We start from the raw sequence: 26687 nt of genomic DNA on the forward strand, positions 1-26687 counted from the left end.
ATTTTACATACCCATACCCGTATGGCCTTACCCATAAACCAGGTATGCGGCATGGAAGTGATCAGGACGCTGGTATGAGGCATGGCAGTTATCAGGGCGTTAGCATGAGCTATGGCAGTGATCAGGACGCTGGTATGGCAGTATCTAGCACACTGGTATGGGGTGATCAGGGTGCTGGTATAGGGTATGGTAGTGATCAAAACGCTGGTATGACATTGATCAGGATGCTGGTATGGAGTTTATCAGGATGCTAGTATGGAATATAGCGTTGATCAGGATGCTGGTATGGGGCATGGTGGTGATCAGGACGCTGGTATGTGTATGGTGGTGATCAGGACGCTGGTCTGGGGCATGACGGTGAGCAGGACACTGGTCTGGTACATGGCTGTGATCAGGATGCTGGTATGGGGCATGGCTGTGATCAGGATGCTGGTATTTGTATGGTGGTGATCAGGGTGCTGGTATGACATATGGCAGTGATCAGGGTGCTTGTGTGGCATATAGCAGTGATCAGGGTGTTGGTTTGGGGTATGGTGGTGATCAGGAGATTGGTATAGGAGTGTTTTTGTGCACACTGGGACAGGTGACAGGGGTTGGCTGCATGTTTTATTGTGTATATACTGGGGCAGTGATCAGGGAACCTATCCTTACAATTTTATTGAGTTCCTCAACTATTTGTTTTGAAAAAGTGACAGCTAGTACAGGGAACTTCTCCCCGTACTTCTGTCACAGCGAGGGGGGGGGGTGGGCTTTAGTGGGCAGCGGCTGCAGCATTGGGAACATGTTCCACGACGTTGCAGCGGAGAGGCTCGGCGATTCCAACGCAGACAGAGGCAGGCAGGGAGGGAGAGCAGAGGTAGAGGATTGCTTCACCCACAATTGACTGTGATATTTATGCCGCCCTGGACTACCAAGGAACTGTATATCGCTGTGTATTATCGCTACAGGCAGAAATAAATTTCCACTATTTAAAAGGATAAGGCACCATGGTTTGTGTTTCTTTTCTCTACATCTGACCCTAAAATTCCACATGGGTGAGAGGAGGAAATAAGAAGGAGATGACCCCTGGAGGGGAATAAGGAGATAGAGCTGGTCTGAATATCGGTGTATGAGCAGTTGCAAAAGGAGAAAGAGGAAAGTACAGGAGTACCTACATCCATACCCTGGTACATCTAAATACAGAGCATTCATCCACCGATCCTGGAAGGATCAAAAAGTCTATTTGCCTGAATTTCATTCAGGCAAATATAAAGGTGAGCGCATAGGGAGACCATAAGGCACCTGGCGAGAGGGAATAAGGAATCACCTGCACTTTGGCACTTGTTTATAAAGACTTTATTTATTCATTTATGTATTACACTAATGCACGTGCACATTGGAATATATTCTTGCACAAATATTGCTGGAGTGATCACATATAATTAGAGTGGCACTAATTATATATATATTTGTATTTATTATTTATCATTCACATTATATCAAGGTCCTATATTGATTATTATTTATCACATGAATTTAGGTTTTTTATGTGTGTATTGGTAATATATTTGATAATTACTTAATCATATTAGTTTATGGAATATCACTTATCATTATGATTCACATTTGATTTATATAATTATTAATTAAGCAGAATGAGTACAGATTGGATATAGAGATATATATGTATATAAATAGGAGCGCGGCACTATAAATACCTTATATTATGCAACATGTTACACCTGTATTTCGATTGTAACCTATAGCTAAGCACCCCTCAATCTGAGCATGCCCCCATTTCCCATAAAAGCGCACAGCTACTGTCATTTTTAAAATTGGTGTGGCTGTGTGGGGCTCTGCACAATTACTAGCCTTCCTATTCAAGTCCCAGTAGTGTGTTTTTTTCCCTATAGAGCAGGAAAATCTTGCATATACTGTAGCTTCCTAATAATTAGACAAGATTGGCTCTGTTTATGCTAAAGTTAGCTGCAATTAGTAAATGTCACAAGATAACAGTATCCTTCTAGAGAGCTACAAAAAAAAAAAAACAACACAGAGAACTGAAAAATATAGATCGGAAATGTTATTAGTTATAAAAAAAATGTAAAGAGCAAGGGTATGCAGAAATGCCAACACAAAAGAATGCTACTCTACTTAGCACATAACTTTGCCTTATACTATTTGCCATAACTTAGCCAAATGTACTGTATAAGATTAAAATACTTAAAACAGTTTGAACACTTTAAAATACTAGAACACCAATTTTCCTTATTATAACTTTTGCAAATATTTACCCAAAATTAAATATATAGATTTTTTAAAACTACAATCAGATACATATTAAATGGAACATATAGTAGTTCTGTTTTTAACATCAAGCTGTGCAGTGGAATAACGTCCTTACAGGATGTCTTCAACTTACAAGCTGACCTCAATGCACTGTTTAATTAAGCAACTATATGGCAAATGAGGTTTAATGTTGATAAATGTAAGGTTATGCACTTGGGGGTTAAGAATATGCATGCATCATACATACTCGGGGGGGGGGGGGGGTACAACTAGGGGAATCAATGGTGGAGAAGGATCTGGGGGTTCTGGTAGATCACAAGCTTAATAATAGCATGCAATGCCAAGCTGCGGTTTATAAAGCGAGCAAAATCCTCTCTTGTATTAAAAGAGGTATAGACTCCAGAGAGAGAGATATCATATTACCCCGGTACAAATCATTAGTAACACCTCATCTGGAATATGCAGTTCAGTTTTGGGCACCAATTCACAAAAAGAACATTGGGGAACTTGAGAACTACAGAGAAGGGCAACCAAACTGATACAAGGCATGGAGGAGATCAGCTATGAGGAAAGATTAGAGGAACTGAATTTATTCTCTCTTGAGAAGAGGAGATTAAGGGGGATATGATCAACATGTATAAATACATCAGTGGTTCATATTGTGAACTCAGTGTATTCACCCTGAGGTCATCACAGAGGACAAGGGGGCACTCTTTATGTCTGGAGAAAAATAATTTTTTTTCCAAACACGGAAAGGTTTCTTCACAGTGAGAGCTGTGAAAATGTGGAATAGACTCCCTCAAGAGTTGGTTCTGGCCAGCTCAGTGGATTGCTTTAAAAAAGGCCTGGATTCTTTCTTAGATACACAGAATATAACTGGAAACTAACATTTATAGGTAAAGTTGATCCAGGGAATATCCGATTGCCTCTCGGGGTATCAGGAAGGAATTTTTTCCCAGCAGGTGCAAATTGCATCATGCTTTGCTGGGTTTTTTTGCCTTCCTCTGGATCAACTGTGGGTATAGGATTATACCCGAGACCCCTTTAGACTTACCTCAACCTGATCTCAAACCCGTAATATGCATGAGAGCAGAGGCTCCCTTGGCTCTCTGCCTCCTCATTGGCTCAGACACCCCTGTCAATTACAGCAAGTGAGGAGGGAGCTGGGGGCAGAGCCGAGCCATGTTTTGTGTGTTCACAGAGCCGGCTCGGGAGCAGGCACTCGCAAGTGCCCCCAGAGCAAGCAGCTTGCTGGGGGGGGGGGGCCCAAGAAGAGGAGGATCTGGACTGCTCTGTGCAAAACCACTACACAGAGCAAGTAAGTATAACATGCTTGTTATTTAAAAAAAATGTACCTGTACAATCGCTAAGTCAGGTAAATAAGCAATATTACATATAAATATTTTGTATTTTGTATATTCAGCCAAAAATCTAGTGCAACTCTGCATAGAAACCAATCAGCTTCCAGGTTTTGTTGCCAAAGCTTAACTGATCAAGCCGAAGTTAGATTCTGATTGGCTACCATGCACAGATGCACCAGAGTCTGAGAGCACCTGTTTTAGTAAATCTACCCCAATGGGTCAGAAGTATGACTCATCACCAAATGTCTTCCACTTCAGACGGCTCTTTCCACAGATTTAGTCAGAGAAAGTCTCAATATACTCAATATATGTACCTGTAGTGCTCCTACTTTGGGGGCCCTGTAAGGATCTTTGAATCCTATGTCACAGCTGCAAACTGTATTACATTTTTGCATAATAAGATTTAATAAAAATACAAAACATCAGTTCACAACAAAAATTAAATAAATGTGACTCACAAGTTCTTATAAATCCCCTTTTAAAAGCTTTAAAAAGAGTTGGGTCAATTGCATTATTTGGCATGTTGCGTTTGAGTAGGCTAAACAGAAATTTGTAGGACAAGAAATATCAATGACGAGTGCATGTAGCTACAAAACCATAAAACTAATGGGTGGATTGGATTCAAGACCAAAAGAAAACACAAAATGATGCAACATGAGAATCACTGCATCAGCCTAAAAGAGGAATCCCTAAATGGTGGACCATAGTCCTGACCCTGACCAAGTGGCAGTCTGATCTAGATCACGGCTGCTACACCAATTAGCAGCCTGGGTGTCTCTTTCTCCTCCTCTTCATCTGGTCAACTTGCAGCCTCCAGATTCCTCTACCAAGTCTCCACCTCCCACGCCATCATCCTCGGAGCAGGTCTGGGCCAAGGGCATGAGTTGCCCAACTTTTTTGTTGACAAGCAGGTGATTGGTTGCTAGGATGCAGGGCAATTCAGACCTTCTGTGACTCCTGCCCACTGCCTTGCTGTGTAAGGTAGGACTGTGAAAGGGAGGGCTGTGATGGCAAGGGGGCTGTAAATATTGATGTGAAGGTTGTGCAGCTGCTGTGGGAAGGGGTCAAGGACATTGATGTGACTAGGGGGGATGTGATGGGAAAGGGTTGAGGTCACTGATATGACAGGGGGGCAGTGGTGGGAAGGGGGCTGGGGACACGTATGTAACAAGGGGACTGTGATGGGAAGGGGGCTGAGGTGACTGATGTGAAAGTTGGGGAGCTGTGGTGGGAAGGGGGCTGAGGACACTGATGTGACAAAGGGACTGTAATAGGAAGGGGACTGAAGATAGTGATGTGAAGGTTGGGGAGCTGTGGTCGGAAGGGGCTGAGGACACTGATGTGACAAGGGGACTGTAATAGGAAGGGGGCTGAGAAGAATGATGTGAAGGTTGGGGAACTGTGGTGGGAAGGGCGTTGAGGATAGTGATGTGAAGGTTGGGGAGTGGTGTTGGAAAGGGGGCTGAGGATAGTGATGTGAAGGTTAGGGAGCTGTGGTGGGAAGGGGGCAGAAGACACTGATGTGATAAGGAGACTGTAATAGGAAGGGGGCTGAGGAGAATGATGTGAAGGTTGGGGAGCTGTGGTGGGAAGGGGGCTGAGGATAGTGATGTGAAGGTTGGGGAACTGTGGTGGGAAGGGGGCTGAGGTCATTGATGTGACAACGGTGCAGTGATGGGAATGGGGCTGAGAACACTAATGTGACAAGGGGGCTATGATGGGAAGGGGGGCATTTTCATTCTTATTGATAAGATTTTACATATTTGCTCATGATTATGGCTTATATATGAGTTGGTACCTTTAGAATATTTTTAGTGTACAGAGGGCAGTGGTGTTATGACTATTTTAACTTTGACTAGTAATGATCAAGGAGCTTTATCTTCCCAGAAATTTGGGGTAAAACCAAAAGATTTTGGTGAAATTTTGCAATTTTAGCTAAATGGATTGGACTGGTAAAGAAGAAATTACTTTTTTTTTGCTGCAATAAGCAGTGGACGGGGTGCTTACATGCCGTGGTCACTAAGCTTCACTTTGCACCCGCAGCAAAATTTACTAGACCTGTAGCTTGCCGCCTGTGCTGCAACCATGTGTAATGATGCATGTGTGGTGTATTTCTGCAAATATAAGGTTAAAAGAGGTGGTGATTAGGTATCACATTGTTTCCTCAATTAACTGTCAGTAGCTACTGAACTGCGATCCAAACGCACGTCTATATATACCATTAGAGTTTGGAAAGCTATTTTACTATTCTGGACCAGTGTTAGTGCCAAAAAGCATTTTTTTAGCTTTCTATAGTTGTTTCGTAGAAATAACAGACAGCAAGATAAATAAATATAGAAACTGCACACCAATAAAACACATAAAAAAACGATTTAATTTAAGCAGCTCAGTCCGTGAAACTGAAATTTTGTTTATGTGCAAATTTGCTGATTTCCCAAAAATCATTCTGCTCATCCCTAGTTGTGACTACTTCATTATTGTGCATATTATAATCAGATAGCTCAGAGATGAAAAGGGCTGCATTGGGTGCTGCTAGAACCAGTGACTGTTATCTGTCCTGCAATGCACTTCCTGCTAAATTTGAAAAATGTTCCACCAGCAGAAATTACTATCAATCAGCTATCAAATCAAATTGGAGCCCGGGGGGGCGCTAGATGTGGCCCTCTGCTTGCCTTTATCCACTATTCCTCTCACTGATACAAGGCACTATTCCTCCCACTGACACCAACAATAGGGCACTATTCCTACCACTGACACCAACAATAGGGCACTATTCCTACCACTGACCCCAACAATGGGGCACTATTATTTCCAGTAACCCCAACAATAGGGCACTACTCTTACCATTGACACCAATGGTGGGGCACTATTCCTCACACTGACACCAACAATAGGGCACTATTGCTACCACTAACCCCAACAATGGAGCACTATTATTTCAAGTGACCCCAACAATGAGGCATCATTCCTACCACTGACCCAAACAATAGGGCACTATTCTTTCCACTTTCACCAATGGTGGGGCAATATTCCTCTCATTGACACCAATAATGGGGCACTAGTCCTTCCCCTGATACCATTAATGGGGTGTTATTCCTTCCACTGATCGCAATGATGGGGCACTATTCCTCCAACGTACACTAATAATGGGGCCCTATTCCTCCCACTGACACCAATGATGGGGCACTATTCATTTCTCTGATACTATTAATGGGGCACTATTCCTTCCACTGATACCAATGATGGGGCATTGTCAATTCCCATTGACGCAAGGGCATTTTCTTCTAACACTGGCCACAGTTCAGCCCCTTCAAAGACTGAATGACAGTAAGCTGGACCTTTGTTTAGGAAGTTTGAAGACCCCTGAACAAGACCTAAATCAGAGATTGTGATGGCTGTATAGGCCATGCACAGAACAAAGGCAACACAATGCAAACTCAATAAGGTAGGCAAAGATGCTAAAACTATTTCACAGTTGGCTGTCAAGTATCATTTTCTGCCTTCTCTCACAATGACATGTTGTGCCATTTAAGTCCAGCTGAACTTTCAACACAAGCTAGAGTCATGCAGCTAAATGAGCAGTAAAGGGCAAGAACCTGTGCAGAAATGCCAAAGGACAGGCTGCCAAAACTGGATTTTCAGTTCTACACTTAATATTGAAAAGATCCTTGTAATGGTTTTTCAAGTTAATATACAATGAAATGTCCAACATCACATTTCAACATGTATCTTGCAATGAGAAACCAGAAGATAAAAAGATTCATGCAACAAAGGCACATAGGGATGAAAATGTATTGAAGAATAGAAGTATTCAGGAGATAAGAGTAAGGAAAGATTGTCAGGAGATCCATCTCAATGTACCTCCAAACACTGATAAAAGAAAGATCATCACAAAAAAAGGAACATTTATTTAAAACGACATGATGGATGGAATGTTTCCTCTGATATTACCTGCAGAATGAACATTGCTATAATAGCCTTCTGCTGTTTAAAAATTCTTTCCTTTGTTAAAAAACAAAAAAAACACTGAACAACCTGGTGTCTTTATTCACATTGATCTTTAATTATGTTAAGATATCAACAGATTTTGTTCACCTTTTCAGTCATTTTTTTAATAAGAAAAAGATCTGTTTAGTAATTAAAATATACATACCAACCAAATCCATGTCAACTTTACAACTGTGTATTAAACTTGCGGCCAGGGGCAGACTGAGTATTTGGAAACTCGGGCACCGCCCGAGGGCCCAAGGTCAGTAGGGGGCCCCATGAGATGCCCCTGGTACCTTTCATAGGCTTTTTTGGGTGTGGTTTGAGTGTGGGTGAGGACACAGGGGCACCATGATCCCCTATTGCCTGGGGGGCCCATGAGTTGTCAGTCCGCCCCTGCTTGCGGCAGTAGAAAAACAGTTTCTAGAATTATCTCTGCTGCTGGAATTGCTGTACTGTGATTCATTTTCAGCTCTGCACAAATGCCTGCTTTGTGTATAGCTTGTGATTCCACACGGATAAAGGTTCACTGTTCACACTCTGTGCATTCATTACAGTCAGACAGTGAGCAGCCGTTTCTCTCACAAAGTGAAGCTGCCTTGTAATAGGTAGAAATATTTGCTGGTCCTAAACTCAGTTAATGCTTTCTTGAGACTTAAAGTGGAAGAAAAACCTAAGCCTAACTATTCTTAAAAATGTTCCCTCCCACCTCCTCTTATGTATCCTGCATAACCTGTACATTAAAAAAAAGATTTTTGTACTTACCGGTTTTTAACCTGCTCTGGTATGTCCAGATAATCCCACAGCTCTGGCTCAAGGACCACAAACAGCTGGGAATTCAAGGACCCCTGACATCACCCATAGGCTCCCATTGCACAGCTGTTGCCGACACTCCCTATTATTAAAACTGTTCCCTCCCATCTCTTCTTAACTATCCTGCCTAACCTGTAGAACAAAAGATGTGTACTTACTGCTTTTAATCTGCTGCGATCCATCCACATGATCCCACAGCTCTGGCTCAGGGAACACTCAACAGATGGGAATTCCAGGAACCGGGAACGCCACCCATAGGCTCCCATTGCACAGCTGTTGTCAGCGCTCCCTCCCCTTCACTGCAGCAGCCATTCTCTTACACGGATTAATAAAAAAGGTAAATACACACATTTTGTAAAAGTCAGGCAGGATAGGTATGGGGAGGGAACATTTTAAGAATAGCTGGGCTTAGGCTTTTCTTCTACTTTAAAGAGATTCATGAAGCAAGTACTGTATGTTATTAACGACTGATCTGTAGAATAGGAATTGAATTGAAAAATATTCTTCTCTTCTATTGTTTATCTACACAGAAGAGTGTATGAGTATGTAACCATTAGACGTTTCAGTTCTTCAGTTACATTTTTCAACTGAGAAGAAATTTTTTATCAGCTGCTCCTCTGTACATCCAGGAGTTTACCAAACAGTAATGGAATAATGTCCTTTCCATGTTTCGCTTTCTTTTCAAAGTACTGTATGTCATAAACGACTGATCTGCAGAATAGGACTCTATGCAATGTGTGACTGGTCCTGATGAAACATGTATCGATGCAAAGCAACTAAACAGTGCAAAACTGGAAAGAACATATGAAAACTATAAAAGGAACAGTTTGAAAAATATTCTTCTCTTCTATTGTTTATCTACACAGAAGAGTGTGTGAAATAGTTAAATAACTTTACTGCTCTAATGAAAAAGACGCATCACATTCCTGGAATCTGGGTAGATCAAAAGATATCACAATTGCCATCTTGAAAACTACCAGTGACCCCAAAAGACAAATCTTGCAATTCGTCCTAAGCCAGAAAAATGGCAATGCAGTTGCACAGTATGCTTTGATCCCTTACACCAAGCCACAGTGCATTTGCCAGAGGAAGTGGCCACAGAAATCAACCAGACAAGTCACCTTTGCGTGACAGATGCTTCTTTATCTCCCAGGTTACTAACATCCTATGAAGCTATTCATGTGTCACTGCAGACCATTCTGAACCCAATTTACCAAAACACCTCAAAATCTCCTGAGACAGGTTACACAGTTCTGGAGAACTACACAACAGACCTCCATATCCCAAGTCTTCACCTGGACTGAATCTATTTGTTATTCCATTTTCTTTAATTAACACCTAAACACCAGTTAGTAGATACTACCACCTTCAGCAACAGTGAAGGAACAGTGGTCGTTACAAGGCCTGAAGAACGGATATGTTGGGCCTTGCTAAGCACAAGTCCCGCAGAGAACTTATAAATACCGGCCATTCAAAGTTCAATGAATGCCCGAATGACAACAGAAGCTCTTGATTCACATTCAAGTCAGTGATCTTCAGCATCCCACTTATGCAAGAAAACAGTTTGTTATTGGATGGTTAGGCTCTCAGTTGTTAGACTGCGTTAGAGATATAAAACTATTTACATTCATAAACTAGAGAAATGGCTTTAATCTCCCATGGGAGAGGTTGGCACATACTTTCCACAGCCCTGGAGTAAAGGAACCTACCTTATACAAAATATTACAGGATATTCCTAGATTGAACAACATAGACCACCAGAAGTTCCAGGAATTGAGCTACCTTCTTTTTGAAATTTAAATTGCCAAAGATGACCCACATCTACCAGGTTTTAGCTACCATGGTAAGAACTGCACATGGTAAGAGCCCACTTGTAGCAAAATTGCATTATAATAGCCAAGAAAAATGGGACAACAGTGGGTTCAAAGTATAAGGAGAATGATCAAATCTACTTCTCATCAATCAGTGATGCCTGATGTTTGTTTTTCCATCAAAATGAGCTGGATGTTTTTGATGCTCTTAACCATTAGACATTTCAGTTTTTCAGTTACATTTTTCAACTGAGAAGAACTTTTTTTACCAGCCGCTCCTCTGTACATCCAAGAATTTACCAAACAGTAATGAGATAATGTCCTTTCCATGTTTCGCTTTCTTTTCAAAGTTCATGAAAGACTTAGCCAGAGTTAGGAATGATACAAGCTTCTCAATGATAAATTTTAGTATTTTCATCTCTCCAACTACAAGAAGAGAAAACCTCACCATTAAATGCTGAGAAGGTAAAAACCTTAAAAACGTTGCTCCCATTAGACACATGGGAGCTACACCCACTACGAAAAGTGAAGAAAAGTCCCCAACTCCTATTGTGTCATTCATGATAAATAGAATGCTCTTAGAAAGTGTTGTGCATTCAGGAGAGAGCCCTTTGAAGAAAGCAAGGAATTTAAAGGAGATCATGACATTTGCTTTAGATGCTACACAGCGCACTTCACCAGAACGGAGAAGCTACAGTTAAATGTTCAAAATGTGACAGCAACAGGCACATATTAGCCTTACATCGAGACCCCTTTAAATGAGAGGCTACATCCACTGAAGATCTTACACTGGCAATCAGGATGTATGCTGTGTTAGAAGACCAAAGGATTCATTAATTTGCCACTTCAGAATTCTTTGACATGTTTAATGCATGGGGATAAATGCTGTCCTACCCCCAACCCTACATGCATGTAAGGAAAGTACTGCCCCGTTGAAGAATTTTTTATTTCAGACATAGAAGAAACAGAAGAAATTCATCTTTTTACACGAGTGTGATCACATATGTAATGACAGAAGAAATTGTTACACTGGAAGACCCACGTCACATGTAGGACTTTGAAGTTTCAAGTCTGCATACCACCATTGGAAGATAATGCCAAAATCATACTACTGCTGGAAAGAGACTTCCTAAGGTTCAAGAACAGCACAAAAAGTGATTTTCGTAACGATCTCTAAGATCAAAAGAGCAAACTAGGTTTGGAGAATATTGGTGCTCCTCGCTTTAATAAGAAGCATAGTTCAATTAGTGTGTGCAATTCTAAAACTATTGTGAGAATCCAAGAAATTCCTTTCATCTCTCAAAATGTGCTCTAAGGAGATACTCACTCCAACGAGACTTCCTGTGAACATCAAGTCAACTTCAGAGAATCGTCTTACAAAATTGTTAGTGAAACAACATCATCAAATTCCTACTGATGGCAACAAGACTGAACTTTCAGTAGGTGTCCAGAAAGCTACAACTGTTGAGATCTTGCATGACAATATCAATTTTCATTGGTTCATCAACTGTGTAAATAGCAACTCTAAATCACCATATTTTTCGGAAGATACTAGAGATGCTCACAGTGAACCAGATACAACCTCAGGCTAGCCTGGTCATTGATAGAACGACAAACGGAAACGGAAAAACAGTAATATCCTTTACTGAGAATGTCCCAGCGAGTGTTCCCAACACTTTCTTTCATCATTCCTGCAATGGAGACTTGGCCTAAGTTGCAATTCAGCTACAGATCTATCAACCAAGATCCAATCTGACATAGCAAAATCCATGCCCCAAAATTTTGAAGTCTTCTACTCCAGTCTTTAAACAAGAACATTCTCCAGGTCACATGGGAGACCTTTCCACTGTTAACTATAAGTGGTTATACATGCTTTGACAACCATAAAGAACTGACTTGATGTCTTCAATGACTGTTTTAGGTTAACACCAAAGATCATCTGATGTCTTTGAACCTGTGTATATATGTTTTACAGATTTTTCCCCCTCATTTTTTTTTTTTTTATATATATATTCAATAGGTTCTTATTGGATTTCAGGAATAACAATACAAAAGCAATGAGGTCACAAATCAGTCAGATAAAGAAGAGTTACAGGTTCATACAATTCTAATCCAGTATAGGAACACAATCCTCTGTTCTTTGTTCTACTTTTCTTCCCATCTACAGTGCCTTGAAAAAGTATTCATACTCCTTGAAATTTTCCATGTCATGTTACAACCAAAACATAAATGTATTTTATTGGGAGTTTATGTGACAGACCAGCACAAAGTGGCACATAAACGTGAAGTTGAAAGGAAAATGATAAATGGTTTTCAAATATTTTTACAAATAAATATAGTGTGTCATGATTTTGTATTCAGCCCCCTATACTCTGATACCCTTAACTAAAATCTAGTGTAACCAATTGCCTTCAAAAGTCTCCTAATTAGCAAATAGAGTCCACCCGTGTGTAATTTAATCTCAGTATAAATACAGCTGTTCTGAGAGCCCTCAGAGGTTTGTTATAGAATATTAGTGAGCAAACAGCATCATGAAGGCAAAGGAACACTCCAGACAGGTAAGGGATAAAGTTGTGGAGAAGTTTAAAGCAGGTTTAGGTTATAAAAAATATCCCAAGCTCTGAACATCTCACGGAGCACTGTTCAATACATAATCCGAAAATGGAAAGTGTATGGCACAACTGCAAACCTACCAAGACATGGCTGTCCACCGAAACTGACAGGCCGAGCAAGGAGAGCATTAATCAGAGAATCAGCCTAGTGGTCCTTGGTAACGCTAGAGAAGCTGCAGAGATCCACAGCTAAGGTGGAAGAATCTGTCCACAGGACAACTATTAGTCGTGCACTCCACAAATCTGGCCTTAATGGAAGAGTGGCAAGAAGAAAGCCATTGCTGAAAGAAAGCCATAAGACGTCCCGTTTGCAGTTTGCAAGAAGCCATGTGGGGGAACACAGCAAACATGTGGAAGAAGGTGCTCTGGTCAGACGAGTCCAAAACTGAACCTTTTGGCCTAAAAGCAAAATGCTATGTGTGGTCGAAAACGAACACTGCACATCACCCTGGACACACCATCCCCACCGTGAAACATGGTGGTGGCAGCATCATGGTGTGGGGATGCTTTCCTTTAGCAGGGACTTGGAAGCGAGTTGATGGGAAGATGGATGGAGCCAAATACTGGGCAATCTTAGAAGAAAACCTGTTGAGGCTGGGGCAGAGGTTCACCTTACAGCAGGACAACGACCCTAAACATACAGTCAGAACTACAATTGAATGGTCTAGATCAAAGCATATTCATGTGTCAGAATGGCCCAGTCAAAGTCCAGACCTAAATCCAATTGAAAATCTGTGGCAAGACATGAAAATTGCTGTTCACAGATGCCTTTCATCCAATCTAGCAGAGGTTGAGCTATTTTGCAAAGAAGAATTTCACTCTCTAGATGTACAATGCTAGTAGAGACATCCCCAGTTGTAATTAAAGCGAAAGGTGGTTCTACAAAGTATTGACTCAGGGGGGCTGCATACAAATGCACGCTACACTTTTCAGATATTTGTAAAACATTTTGAAAATCATTTACCATTTTTCTTCCACTTCACAATCATGTGGCACTTTGTGTTAGACTATCACATAAAATCCCAATAAAACACATTTACGTTTTTTGGTTGTAACATGACAAAATGTGGAAAATTTCAAGGGCTATAAATACTTTTTTCAAGGCACTGTACGTGTCAAATCAAGTCAAGTAAATGTTAGTATTTCAAGCCAAACAATCTTTATGGTGATTCTTACAAGCAAGCAATCTCTCCATTTCACATTGGTGACTCAGATAAATAATCATGTTAACTAAAGAGGTTTAAGAGAGAGAGTGTCCTAATCTAGTTAGGTTAAGTTTGGCTGCTAGTAATAAGCGGATGATCTCATCAGGCCCAATGACAAGTCATCTTTTTAGACTTATTCTGGGTTAAAGTGAAATGTAAAGATAGGGATTTGGGGGGGGGGGGGGGGTGGTCTGTCCCACCTAAATGTGTTTTTCTGTTGTTTTATTGAACTGTATCAGGTTACTATTGTTTGATGTATACTGATATATAGTGGTGATTTTTTTTACTTATTTACTGTTATTTGGTATCCCCTCTGTCCTCCCCTCCTTTTTAATGCTAGTTAGTTCTGTTCTAACTAAACCCTATACTCCTTGCATATTCCCTCAGTGAGTGGAAAACATCTTCTGTACTGCAATTATCTAATGCAAAGGTTCCAACTTCTGCTTCTGACTGAAGTAGAACATTATCCCTTCTTCACTCTTATGCATGCTCCATCCTTCAGTCTGTTGCCCAAGGAGAACCTGTACAGATGTGCAGATTTTCCAGTGCCCATTGCCCCTACAGATACACCTGTTAATCTATAGCTTGCAAAAAGTACTTGCAAGGCTTATGCATAAATAAATTTACTTCAAAGGAAGAAGCAAACCAGATGCCTAAAACATATTTATGGAAATGTATCAATTATAGTAAGCTTGCCTCCTTAAAGGAAATTCATTAATTTATGTAAAAGTATGCAAATATTATAACCTTAATGTAACTAATATATTATCTCAAGATATGGTTTCTTTTTTTTTTATAGGGCAACCATGTTTGTCAACAACATAAGATACTGTGCTTCTTGCATAGCATTGTATTACAGCGTACTGCCTACAATGAACTCAGCCTTTTTACATTTTTACAAGTAATATTCTTACATAGGAGGCTCCACTTTTTTTTTTCCAATTAAAAGGCACAACATCCAACAATCTTAAGGCTACTCCCCTTTCACACAATTTATTTTGAGAGCATTTCAGAACAAGGAGCAGTGAGTGGGACTTAGGGAGCAGGGCATAGTTTTGAAGTTAAGGGAGTTAAAATTTTGGACTCCCAAAGCTAGGGAAGTTAAAGCCCAATTCCAGTCACCCCCCTCACCTAGCCACTTGTCCACTCCCACCCCCACAGGCCCCCATATTTTTTTTTCTTATACTTCTCTTTTTCAAATGTCTTTAGGGTCATCTTGACCTCTTGGTCGTCCTCAATAATGCAGAGAGTACTGTATGCATGACTATCTGCATCACCACTAAGACTGGCCCCCTAACAGAGCATCCATGGTGCAGGGCATCATGGATGCTCTCTTAGGGGGCCAGTCTTAGGTCCTTCACTCACTGTATGTCCTTAATCTTCTGGATTGAAGACAATAGTAGAATGAATTTCATGCAGGGAACAGCACCAGAGAGGAGGTTAGTTTTGCAACTGGAAAACTTTATATGAAGTGCTATTAATAGATCAAGGTGCATGAATGCAACTCAGTAAAAAATGTTTACTAGTTTTACTCAAAGCTACAATTTACTACAGGCTTAAGCGAAGACCTCAGAGACATCATTAAAAATCCTACAATTACTCTGAAACTGAGCTAAAAAATGTCATGTATGTGAAAATTATAATCCTTTAAATCATCAGAAATCACACCTTCATAGTTTACATTCTAGCTTCCTGTAATTATGCTAGGAGGCTGCTGAAATTATTACATTCAGCTCCAGATGCAATTTGCATAATACTTTATCCTGATTAGCATGCAAATTTTGGAGTAATATGATTAAATCCAAAATCTTGCTACTTCTGCAACAATTTAACCTGCATGTGCAAATTCAAAAGTATATTATAGTGATATTTATCATGCAATCTGTGCAGAAAATGAAAAGCATTTTTTTATACATCAATAAAGTTGACAGTTGTGGCTACCACTGTAATCCAGATAAGTTGCAACTGCGGCTGTGAACGCTGATGGAGATTACTATACTCGCCAGTAACCTAGGAGGGGGACAGGCAGATCCAGCAGGGCTAAGTGCTTCCCAATGGAGTCAGTGCATGTATTCCATCTGAGAAGCCTCCATGCTCACATCATACAATCACACAGTTCAGAACACAGTCAGAATATACCAAAGAATAGAAAGGGTGGGCAACAAAAAGGGTCAAAAGACCCAACCTCAGAGAACCACTGCAAGAATCTTGCAGCCAAAAGAAGCTTTAGCAGAAGACTGATCGTCCACCTAGTTAAAGTTTAAAAAAAAGTATGAAAAGACCAGGCAGTGGCCTTAAAAAACTGTTCTACTGACACTTGGTGTGAAAAAAAATTAAACACCCACTGATCTGGTAGAATGGGCATGTAGACGTGCAGGAGGAGATTTCTCTTTGAGAATGTAATCCCTTGCAATCAAATTTCAGATCCATTGTACAATGGTGGACTTTGAAGCAGGATGAGGTCTAGAAAACAAGACAAAGAGGGAATCTGTCTTACTGGAGCAATAGCCTTAAGATATACTCTAATGGCTCTGGTTATGCTAAGGAAATGTAAAGCAATGAAGAGATGTAAAACAATGTAGATTTCCTTAGGATGCTTAGGAGCAGGGCATAAGGATGGAGACCAGTTTCAGAAGAAACAACCCAAAATCAAATAGCACACACTAGTAAAGGGTAAATGCCTCTCTGGATAAGGCAAAGGAGAGAAGCACACCTGAAAAGGTTAAGGAAGACTCCAAGGAGTGTGTGGTTTCAAGTAGGGGGCAATGATCCAGACAATCAGGCTATAGTGGATCCTGAGCAGCAAGATTGTTCCCCTTCCTATTAGGATCTGACATGTTCCACTACTAAACTAAGGCAACCTAATTAAAACATGCAAAAAAAAAAACTTGGGTTCTAACAAACAAGCTGCAGAGAGTGGGAGATAGATTTGATGGCCGAAGTGACTGAATCACTGAGCAAGAAGAAACTAAGGTAAAACTGCATGTCTCTAGTAAAAGGAAACATTTCAGGTAGAACTTCCCCATACTAAAAAGGTGATTACAGAGTGTGTAGAATATGCACACAAGGGACACTGTAACTAGTGACACAGCACTTATTTCTCAGAGGGTTAATTCTTTTCGCAAAAACCAATGGATAGGTAAAGTAATGGTGTTGATTTATAGACTGCCTTGCTAAAGTACAGTATATAGGACAAGACAGTCTTCAAAGGCTTACCATGGTCCTAGACCTTGAGAGTGCTCTGCCAGTTAGAACTACAGTAAAGCAAGGGACTGGCGAGAACCACTTGAAAAGCCCAGTGCCTGAAGGTAACATTCCAGGTTATCTTTGCTCCAGAGGCTGTGCGATGGCTCCAGACCTGTAAAAGCGCTCTGCAGCTGACTAAAGCAGCCCATAGATTATGTAATTTTCTTCCCGTCCACCAGGTGAAAGGAAAGAAAATTGCTTGATTGGGGGAATTCCTTCCGCAGCTCTACTGTGTTCTGTTGGTGGGAAGCCTTCCCTGCCAACAAAACAGAATGATCACTGCTGGTGGTTATAGGGGACGATCAATATTAGAACAGCTCAGCGCAGTGCACTGAGAAGGTGGATTTAAGGAAAGTTGATATAAAAGGCACACCCGTCTTTTAATAGAGCATATTCCAAAGCATTAATGAAGTGTTTAGTGAGCTCTCCTGAACCTACTAGTCACAGATGGTGAAAAACCCCACTCTACAAAATAGAACACAACATGTTACCATCAAATGCCCCCATTCAACCTTTTGGGGAGGGATTATACAGGTTGTAGGACCAGATCAATGTATTTACTAGTAACTGACATTCATCAATTGCCTTTTTGCTAATGTTCAAAGGGATTGCTCCATAAAGCAATTTGGTTTGGACAGAGTAGTCATGCTTCAGATGGTTACCTCAGCCACAAAATGTTGCATTTAGATCAATGTTGCAAGTAAGCTTATAGGTTTTCTGAATAATCTTGATTAGTTCATGTTGTAAAGGGAAAAGAAAAAGACTCTAACAAGGTCATTTCCAGTTGGATGTAATACCTATTAAAATCAAAATTGGCCCCTAAAAGGCATATGACTTTCATTAACTATTAAGACACATTCTTGTGATTCTAGAACTACACTTAGATTTAGAAGACTAGTTAAAGATTACAAAGACTATTTTTGGGATTTTCCTGTTTATTACCCTGTCAACATTACCTTGCATAGCTAAGGAGAGGAGAGGTAATTGCAAAGACAAAAAAAATGCCAGTGCTCATAAGAGTTTGAGAGATTTTTTTCCTCCAAATCTTCTGGAACCCCCAACCCATAAAGGTCCCTTTCATACAAACCACTTCATCATATTTTATAGAGTGATGCTAATCCTTTTGTCCTGAGGTCAAGAGACTTACTTTGTGTGTAAACCTGTAATCAGAATTTAAAATATCTACTAGCTGGAGCCACCCAGCAGATAAGTACCAGATAAACCAGTTTCAGATGTCTCATACAAAAGGCTGCTTTAGATGCTATAAATGCAATGTGTGCAGCTCCATGATTTCTGGACTGAAATTCAGTCATCCCCACCTCGGTACTATGTATCATATTAGGGAATACTTCAAATGTGACACTAACTATTGCATCTATCTGCTTAAGTGCCCATGCTCATTAGTATACAGTGGGAAAACAACACTGCAAAATAAATGCTGCTTCCAGGAGCACAGGAGTGACGTTAGGTTGTCACTCAAGTGCCACCTTCTGCTAAAACCAATCAACCAGGATAAACCAGGTGCAATACATTTTGTGAAAGCCCATCATCATATTCATGCATTCAGAAGCATGGTCTTTGACCATGTACCGGCTTCAAATCAAGATGGTCACAGAAATCAAATACTTCTTCAATAAGAATAATATTGGATTCATACTTTGCAGATGGTGGCCCTGAGGGGCCTTAATATTATTGCGGTCACTTCTAAGTATCTTTCCACTCCTGTTCCTTTTAGTATTTTGTCTTGATAGGAGAATAGTTATTCAATTGTCACTTATGGAGGCTTTCCAAACAAGGTACCCCACCCCCTGATTTTTTTTTGTTGTTGTTTTGTTTTTTTCTAGTTGCTCAGTTTGATTAGCATTTCCTTATTATTTTGTTTTACTCAGTTTTGTCTAATATATTTTGTTGAATTTTTCAAACTAATTCTTATTTTTATATTGTTTTCATAGTGTTTTGATGCCTTGGGTTCACGCACTACATTACTTTTTCCCCATCATATTTAGAATATTGTTTCATATTTATTTCCATTTTCTGCACTTTTCAATAGGTTTTTAATTTTTGTGTCTATTTTCAAACTAATTCTTATTTTTATATTCTTTCGTAGTATTTTGATGCCTTGGGTTCACTCACTACATCACTTTTTTCCTCCATCATATTTAGAATATGGTTTCATATTTATTTCCATTTTTGGCCATTTTCAATAGGTTTTTCATTTTTGCATCTGTTATTTTTTTTTCTCTAGTTCTGGTCAGCATTACATCCAATACGCTACTTATAGCTTACCAGTGAAGAATTTCCAATCTGTGGAATGCACAGACATGTGCAGCAGCACTTTTCAAGCAGGATTTTTTGTAACATCCAGGTTTGGGGTTTTTTCGGACAGCAGGAATGAACAAAGGGCAAGTAATGTACTTTCCCATTCATTTACGCATTATGTTTAAGTCTGGTGGTTCACTCTTCCAGCTATTTCTCCCCATGGTAATATTGTAGTTTTGGATGACTTGTGATTAATATGGTGGTTAGGTTTAGACATAATTGTGCCATAAGTAAAAAGGTGAACAGGACCGAGCATTAGAAGACCTCAGGTACACATGTGGGCTGTGTTTTGATTACTGGTGGGTGTGTATGTGTTCACTCTGCTTGCACATTGTCTGTCCCCCTAGGAAAGCGGGCCTGCGAGTGCACAATATGTTGTTGGTTTTACTGCATGTTTTGTTATTGATATGCGAGTAAAAACGTGAGAATTATTTTTAATGTGCTAGTCACTTTTGCTTTCAGATTAGTGCAGTGTCTCTGATGGCATCTGTTGCACTCTGGATTAGGCGTGAAAGGTGAAGGTGCGGGATGAATGATATGATAACTTTAGAATAGGAGATATTTCTGTTACAGTATGAAATATCCCCTATTCTGAAATCATAAACGTTTGTACTTGCTACCTTCATGCTCCCACTTTGCATATTAAATAGTAATTTACATTGTCAATTATACATTAGAAAATGAAAACCTATTACTTGCCTAAATTATTCAGTGATTCACTCTCTCACATATCTGATTAGTTTATAAGGTTAAATTACCGAAATTTCACATACTGATTATTAAATGTTCACATTGACCTTGATGATAATATAACATGTCAGCTAATTCAATAAAACAGTATTGGATCATTGTATACTGTGCTAAAATATGACTGATCATTATGGACTATTGTATTCCAGTGCTCAAACTTTGAGGATATAAGAATACCTAGGCAGTTTTTATTGATATCTATATTGTTTTTATCATGCCAACATATGCAGGGATTATAAGGCTACACAGAACTATTCACATTAGTCTCTGCTGAAAAAGCTTATGTCCTCACTGCATTATGTTGCCTACAAGTTTCAGTACAGTGCAGTAACATTTATTAAAATTTTAACCTGTAGTCTTGTATTCTCTATAAACTACCAACCAGCAAAACACAGGGCAGCAGTGGGAACAGATATAGAGAAGGTGACTTGGACATAAAGTCACAGTTACAGGAAAGTTTATCACACTGGTCTCATAGAGTGTACTCACACAGGGCATGGTTGAACCTAACCATGTCCAATCGTCTTCCCTCCCCACTCCCCTGTTGGTCTGCCCAAACACTGTGCTCTAATCACCTCTGCCAGCCAAACCAGTGATCCTTGCTTCAGTGCTCGGTGATCTATAAAAAGTCCTATGCCTAGGCATGGTTTGCGCTCACACTGAAACAAAGCAGACTTCAAGTGAACTGTGCTCCAGACCACCTCTACCAAGCGGTCCTAGGCACGGTATCCTTAACCGTATCTGGGTTCAGAGCACTCACACTACACAAAGGAACCAGACCAAGGGTGTGAACTGTGTCTGGGTACAGGTAAAACTGCCAGTGTATGTGCACTCATATTCTAGAGCAGTATGATGATCTAAAACCGCCTTTCCCAAACTTTTTAAAATGGAAATATCCTTGAAAGAACTTTCTGGCCTCACAGAACCGTTGCTAATAATTACTCTATCTACAATTCATTGTACATTAGTGCAATGGTTACTGGGAATTATGCTCTTTACAATGGGAAGAAACCCACCTTACAGATAGCTAAAAAGATCAATGTTGTCATTGGTTTTCTTTGTAAAAGGCAGAAATTGTCAAGGAACCCCTGACAACCTCTGGAGAAACCTTAGGGTTCTGGAGAAACCTTAGGGTTCCACAGAACCTTGCTTGAGAAAAACTGAAATAAAATATATGACAATCTGGTACGCAACGCAGTCTTCTCTATGTGTTCAGGGCCTTTTTTCATAATTTGCTTGTGTCATTTTATACCTGAAATTTTACAGTTGAACAGAATTTACAATGTGTATAATTAAGAAAATTGCCCATGCATTTAATTTAAATCTAGTGAGGTAGACACTTGTATTGTACAGCTAATGGTCAATTTTTCAAATCTATCTGATCATATGTAAGCAAAGTTATATAAATGTAAGTTATATATCTTGCAACCTTTTCTTTTAACATCAATACAGCATGTAAAGACTAGAAATTTGCAGTTTCCCCATTGTCCCTGTACAAATGAAAAGAGATTATGTAATTGTGGACATTCTGCTGACATTCAATCCACTTTCATAGCTTTTCAAGAAAGTGTGACGCACAAAAGATAAAACTGACTAGCGACAAGCTGTCCACATAATCATGTTTTACACGTTAGTTACACTGATAAAACAGCTTTTTCATTGACTAAAAAGTTGTAATGAAAAGCAAGCTGGGAAATGCAGTCTAATTAGAAGCAATATATGCATCATTAATACACCTACTGGCCATACTGGAAGCAAGTGTTTAGTGTGTTTAACCAATATTCAGCCTGCCTTCTTCAGGATTAGGTTTAAAGCATAATTAAACCTCAGAATAAAAATGTTATATATTGCAGCTTACTAATCCACATATGTGTTAGCTACATTCGTTTTCTTTTTTCCTGGTGTATTCCATTATTCCATGTAGAAAACATACTTCCTATCCTACAGTGACATCGCTTACTCACCATATTGTACCTATGGAAGACCAGTGTTGTCACATTATGACAAGGCTACAGAACATCTCCCTCCATCCCCTTTCCTTTAACATTGAAGGAGATGTTCTGTAGTTCACATATATAAACTGTAAACTCTGATAACATTGTTTGAGATTTCAGTTCTGTACACAGGAAGTTAGGGGCTCACTGGACTTCTGGCAGGATCGTCATGCATTTTATGCACCTGCAGAAATTGTCCTGAGCCTGAAAAAAAAAGAAAAATAATGCAGCCACCACACCCAAGGCCTAATATGAAAAGCAATCCATTTTGTTCTTGGGTTTAGCTATTATTTAAAGGTGACACTACATTGTAATTATGGGGCATTTACAATAGTGTTACTTAGATCTGTGACATTAATTTGGCTAGGCCAAAATGCCCACATGTGCTTTTTGTGCAACTGCTTCTAGTGTTCCTGTCAGGATTTGAATGTTTATAACTTACTAGGACATAGGAGGTGTAGTGCAATACACACAAGTATTATAAATTACTACATTGCATATTATTCAATATTGAACTTACACAGTTTTAGTGCAATAAGTCCTTTTATGCAGTTTGTATTTGAAACAGTAGCAGACCTAGTTTTGGTTGTTAGCTTCTCTGCACTCTAAATATTTACTTGCTTTGACATCTCTTGAAAATGATCATTGAAAATGAAAACAGAACAAGCTGGAAAATAATTTCAAAAGATCTCTCATTCTTATTAGTCTTATTAGAAAAGATCTTTTCTATAATTTCTGCCTAAAATGTTATAATTTATCATGCACATTGAATTTTTTTGCACAAAAGATCACCTTGTGTAGGATAACCCTGACAGGTTCTGTCTCTAACGCCAAGGGTTGCATATTTCTGTTTTCCATATGTGTGATGTGGCAGTGCAGATTTTTGTACCAGCCATGATATTAGGAAAAGGGGTAGGGTCAGTGAGAAGGGGAGTTGGCTTTGTATATTTCCAAACAATTTAAAGCGGAGTTCCACTCACCGCTATAAAAACTGTAGCTGCTGACTTTTAAAAAACAGCCATTACCTGTCCCTCAGTCCCACGGTGTGTCCCCCGCAGCCCGTTTCACTGGCCGTCCTGTATTCCAGGAGGCCGGCATCTTCAGTGTGGTTACCCGGCTGTAACAGCTTGCAGATTCACAGCCGGGTACCCACTGCGCATGCGCGAGTAGTGCCGCGCTTCATGAATGGTCCTGTAGTCTTCTGGGACCTGTCACGTGTGCCAAAAGACTACAGGGAGGGAGGACACCTTCCTCTTCTGGTCGCCTAGGCAATCGGACCAGAAGTGAGAGCGGATACCTGTGAAATTCGAGGACCCGCTCCCCCCCCCAAAGGTGCCAATCCTTAATGGCTTAATAGGGAGCGGGGGAGCAGTCCTTAAAGTGGAACTTCCCCTTTTGGGAGTCTAGCAGCACATGGCAGCCAGGAAACTGCTAAAATGTGACTGGCATAAATAAAGTCCTAAAACACCTTATCCATGTGCCCGTACACACGAGACTGCTTGTCTCCAGCCTAGAATGTGATCACTCAAGAAGAGTATTTTTGTAACCTCATGTTAGGAATGGTCTTGTCCATTCAATTAAATGGCTTGCTGCAACATAATCAGGTCCAAAATGACTTTTTTTTTCTAAGTAGAATAATAATCTCATTCTCTCGCTCTATAGTAAAGGTTAAATGCAGTTTAGTAATAGCTACATTTTCTTTGTTGGCAAAATAAGCTACTTAGCCTCTAGGCCGGCAGTGTGTACAATATGACCTAAGAAATCACATGACCACTCTAAGATGACATACTTCAAGTTAACTTTGCAGGTAAAGCACATCAAAACCCCAAAATAAAAAATGCATTATATTGCAGCTTATCAGTCCTTGGATATGGTGTCTACAATAGTTTTCTTTTTAACCTCCAAAAGGTTTTACCCCCTTCATGACCAGGCCATTTTTTGCTATTCATCACAGGCATACTTTAGCTGGCAACTGCTCGGTCATACAACCCAAATTAAATTTATATAAATTTTTACACAAATAGAGTTTCTTTTGGTGGTATTTAATCACCACTGGGTTTTTTCATGTTTTAGTATATAAACGAAAAAATCTCAAACTTTTTTGAAAAAAAAAACATGTCTTTCTTAGTTTCTGTTATAAAATTTTGCAAACAAAAAATCTTTCGTCATAAATTTAGGCCAAAATGTATTCTGCTATATTTCTTTGGTAGAAATAACCCAAATTAGTGTATGTTATTTAGTCTGTGTGAAAGCTATAGACTACAAACTATGGTATATGAATTTGAAAATTGATCGTTCCGGATGTACTGATGGCCCATCTCAATTCTTGAGGCCCTAAAATGCCAGGACAGTACAAATACCCCCCAAATGACCCCTTTTTGGAAAGCAGACAGTCCAAGGTATTTCATAAGAGACATGGTGAGTTTTTTGAAGTTGAAATTATTTTTTTTTTTACTTCATTTTTCAAAAAATTGTGACAAAAAATTACACACTTTGTTTGTTACATACTGTCACCAGTGCAGTACAGCGTCATCATATAACTGGTGTGGTGGTGATAAAGAACACTGATTGGTGACAATATGTAAACAATTTTAATATTTTATCAAATATGATATTGATGGCCCATCTCATTTCTTGAGGCCGTAATATGCTAGGACAGTACAAATACCCCCCCCCCAAATGACACCTTTTTGGAAAGTAAGGTAGCCAATCCTACCAGTAACACACTTCCTATGCTAGGGTGACAACACTTACTCACTTTACTGTATCTATGGAAGAACAGTATTGTTACCCTAGGCTTTCCTAATCTGGACTATGAAGGCCTCCCCCTCTCTTCATCTCTATTAAATGGGAGGGGGGGGGGCGTAGTTCACAGAAGATATCCCTAAGGCTAATAAAATTGTTTGAGATTTCAGTTTAGGACACAGGAAGTTACAAGATATGCTTTGTCTAAAAAAAATTTAAAGAATGGTAAACAGCAATACATTACATTTTTGGTGAGCAGCCATACACTACATTTTTGCATGGTTACATTTATGCCACAAGCAAATGTAACCATGTACCCTATGCTGTACAAGAGCATGGCGAGCAATATGTAGATAGCTCATGTATAATACAATTAAACCCTTATTCATTTGGCAGGATATGTTACCAAAAATGAAGTTATTGTTTGCATTCTTAAGTGTAAACTGCCATAAGAGGCAGTCCAGCAGCCCCATAAATAGACAGCAAGACTTAGAAACATAGAATAGTGGCAGCTGAAAAAGACCGAGTGGTCCATTGAATTTGCCTGTTTTTTTTTGCTAAACATTTTTGTCTTTTTCTGTCTGAGTATATATCTATGCTTATCCCATGTCATGTTTGAAGATATTTACTGTTGACTGGCTGTTGACTGACTTCTTTGAAACTATAGTTCAGCTTTAATGGCTGGCAGTTAAAAAAAAAAAAAAAAATAAAACAAAAGCAGCCACAAATATTTCCAGATTTACACTGGTGCATCATTAGGCAGAATGAAAACCAAGGACACACAATGCAGCAATAAATATGAGTTACTGGAGTATGCTGTATACAAAGTACCAGTGAGAATAACAGGACTGAAATCATAGCATATCAGATCATAGTTCTTTTTGACACTGTGCTAAAAAGCCGTAAACGTAATTGGAATCATTTTAAATCTATGAAGGGCTTTGAAGCACAGCACACAATTTGTATGCATACTGTTGTCTGGTTATCTTTTACATCTTTATAAATCAATACACATTACAACAGTGACATTTTACAGAAGATAAATCCAGAAAGTGATGGTTAATCCATAGGCTTGGCTAATAATGTGCTAAGGCTGATTAAATTTGAGTCTTTAATAATTTTCAGCAGAAGTGGAAGAAATAGCAATGCAAGAAGGCAAGATAAACTATAAACTCATAAAAGACTGGTTTGAATGTAAAATATGTGTTACACAGAAACCATGATTTATTAAAATGTGAATTAAAACATTGTGTTGCCTTTTATTTATCTTTTATTCCCAGAACAGGCTAGAAATTGAAAGATGTAAGTGTTTATAATTGTCATTGAGATACCTAGTGGGATGATGAGGTCCATGGCTATACCAGAAAGTCTTTCCTAATTACCCACTGTCAAATACAGTTGGCCAAGAATTTTAACTGTAGCTGTTCCATGAATATTTGAAAACATTATTACAAGAGTATGCAAAGATTTACAAAATGCACTTAACACATCTACACAACCTCAGGAAAGTAAAATATTACTTTCTACTAGATAGATCCTGCACTTTGCACATCTTTCTTACTCGTTGCACGCTTAT

The 26687-nt window shown here is 39.5% G+C and overlaps 1 protein-coding gene across 2 annotated transcripts in view; it reads right to left on the bottom strand.

The window, feature by feature from the left end:
• Positions 1-26687, bottom strand: part of ELMO1 (engulfment and cell motility 1) — a 533930-nt gene that overhangs the window by 248679 nt on the left and 258564 nt on the right. The window lies entirely within an intron of this gene.

Source organism: Staurois parvus, unplaced genomic scaffold, assembly GCF_062004578.1.
Source record: "Staurois parvus isolate SC_StPar_1 unplaced genomic scaffold, SC_StPar_1.0 ptg000020l, whole genome shotgun sequence".
Lineage (NCBI taxonomy): Eukaryota > Metazoa > Chordata > Amphibia > Anura > Ranidae > Staurois > Staurois parvus.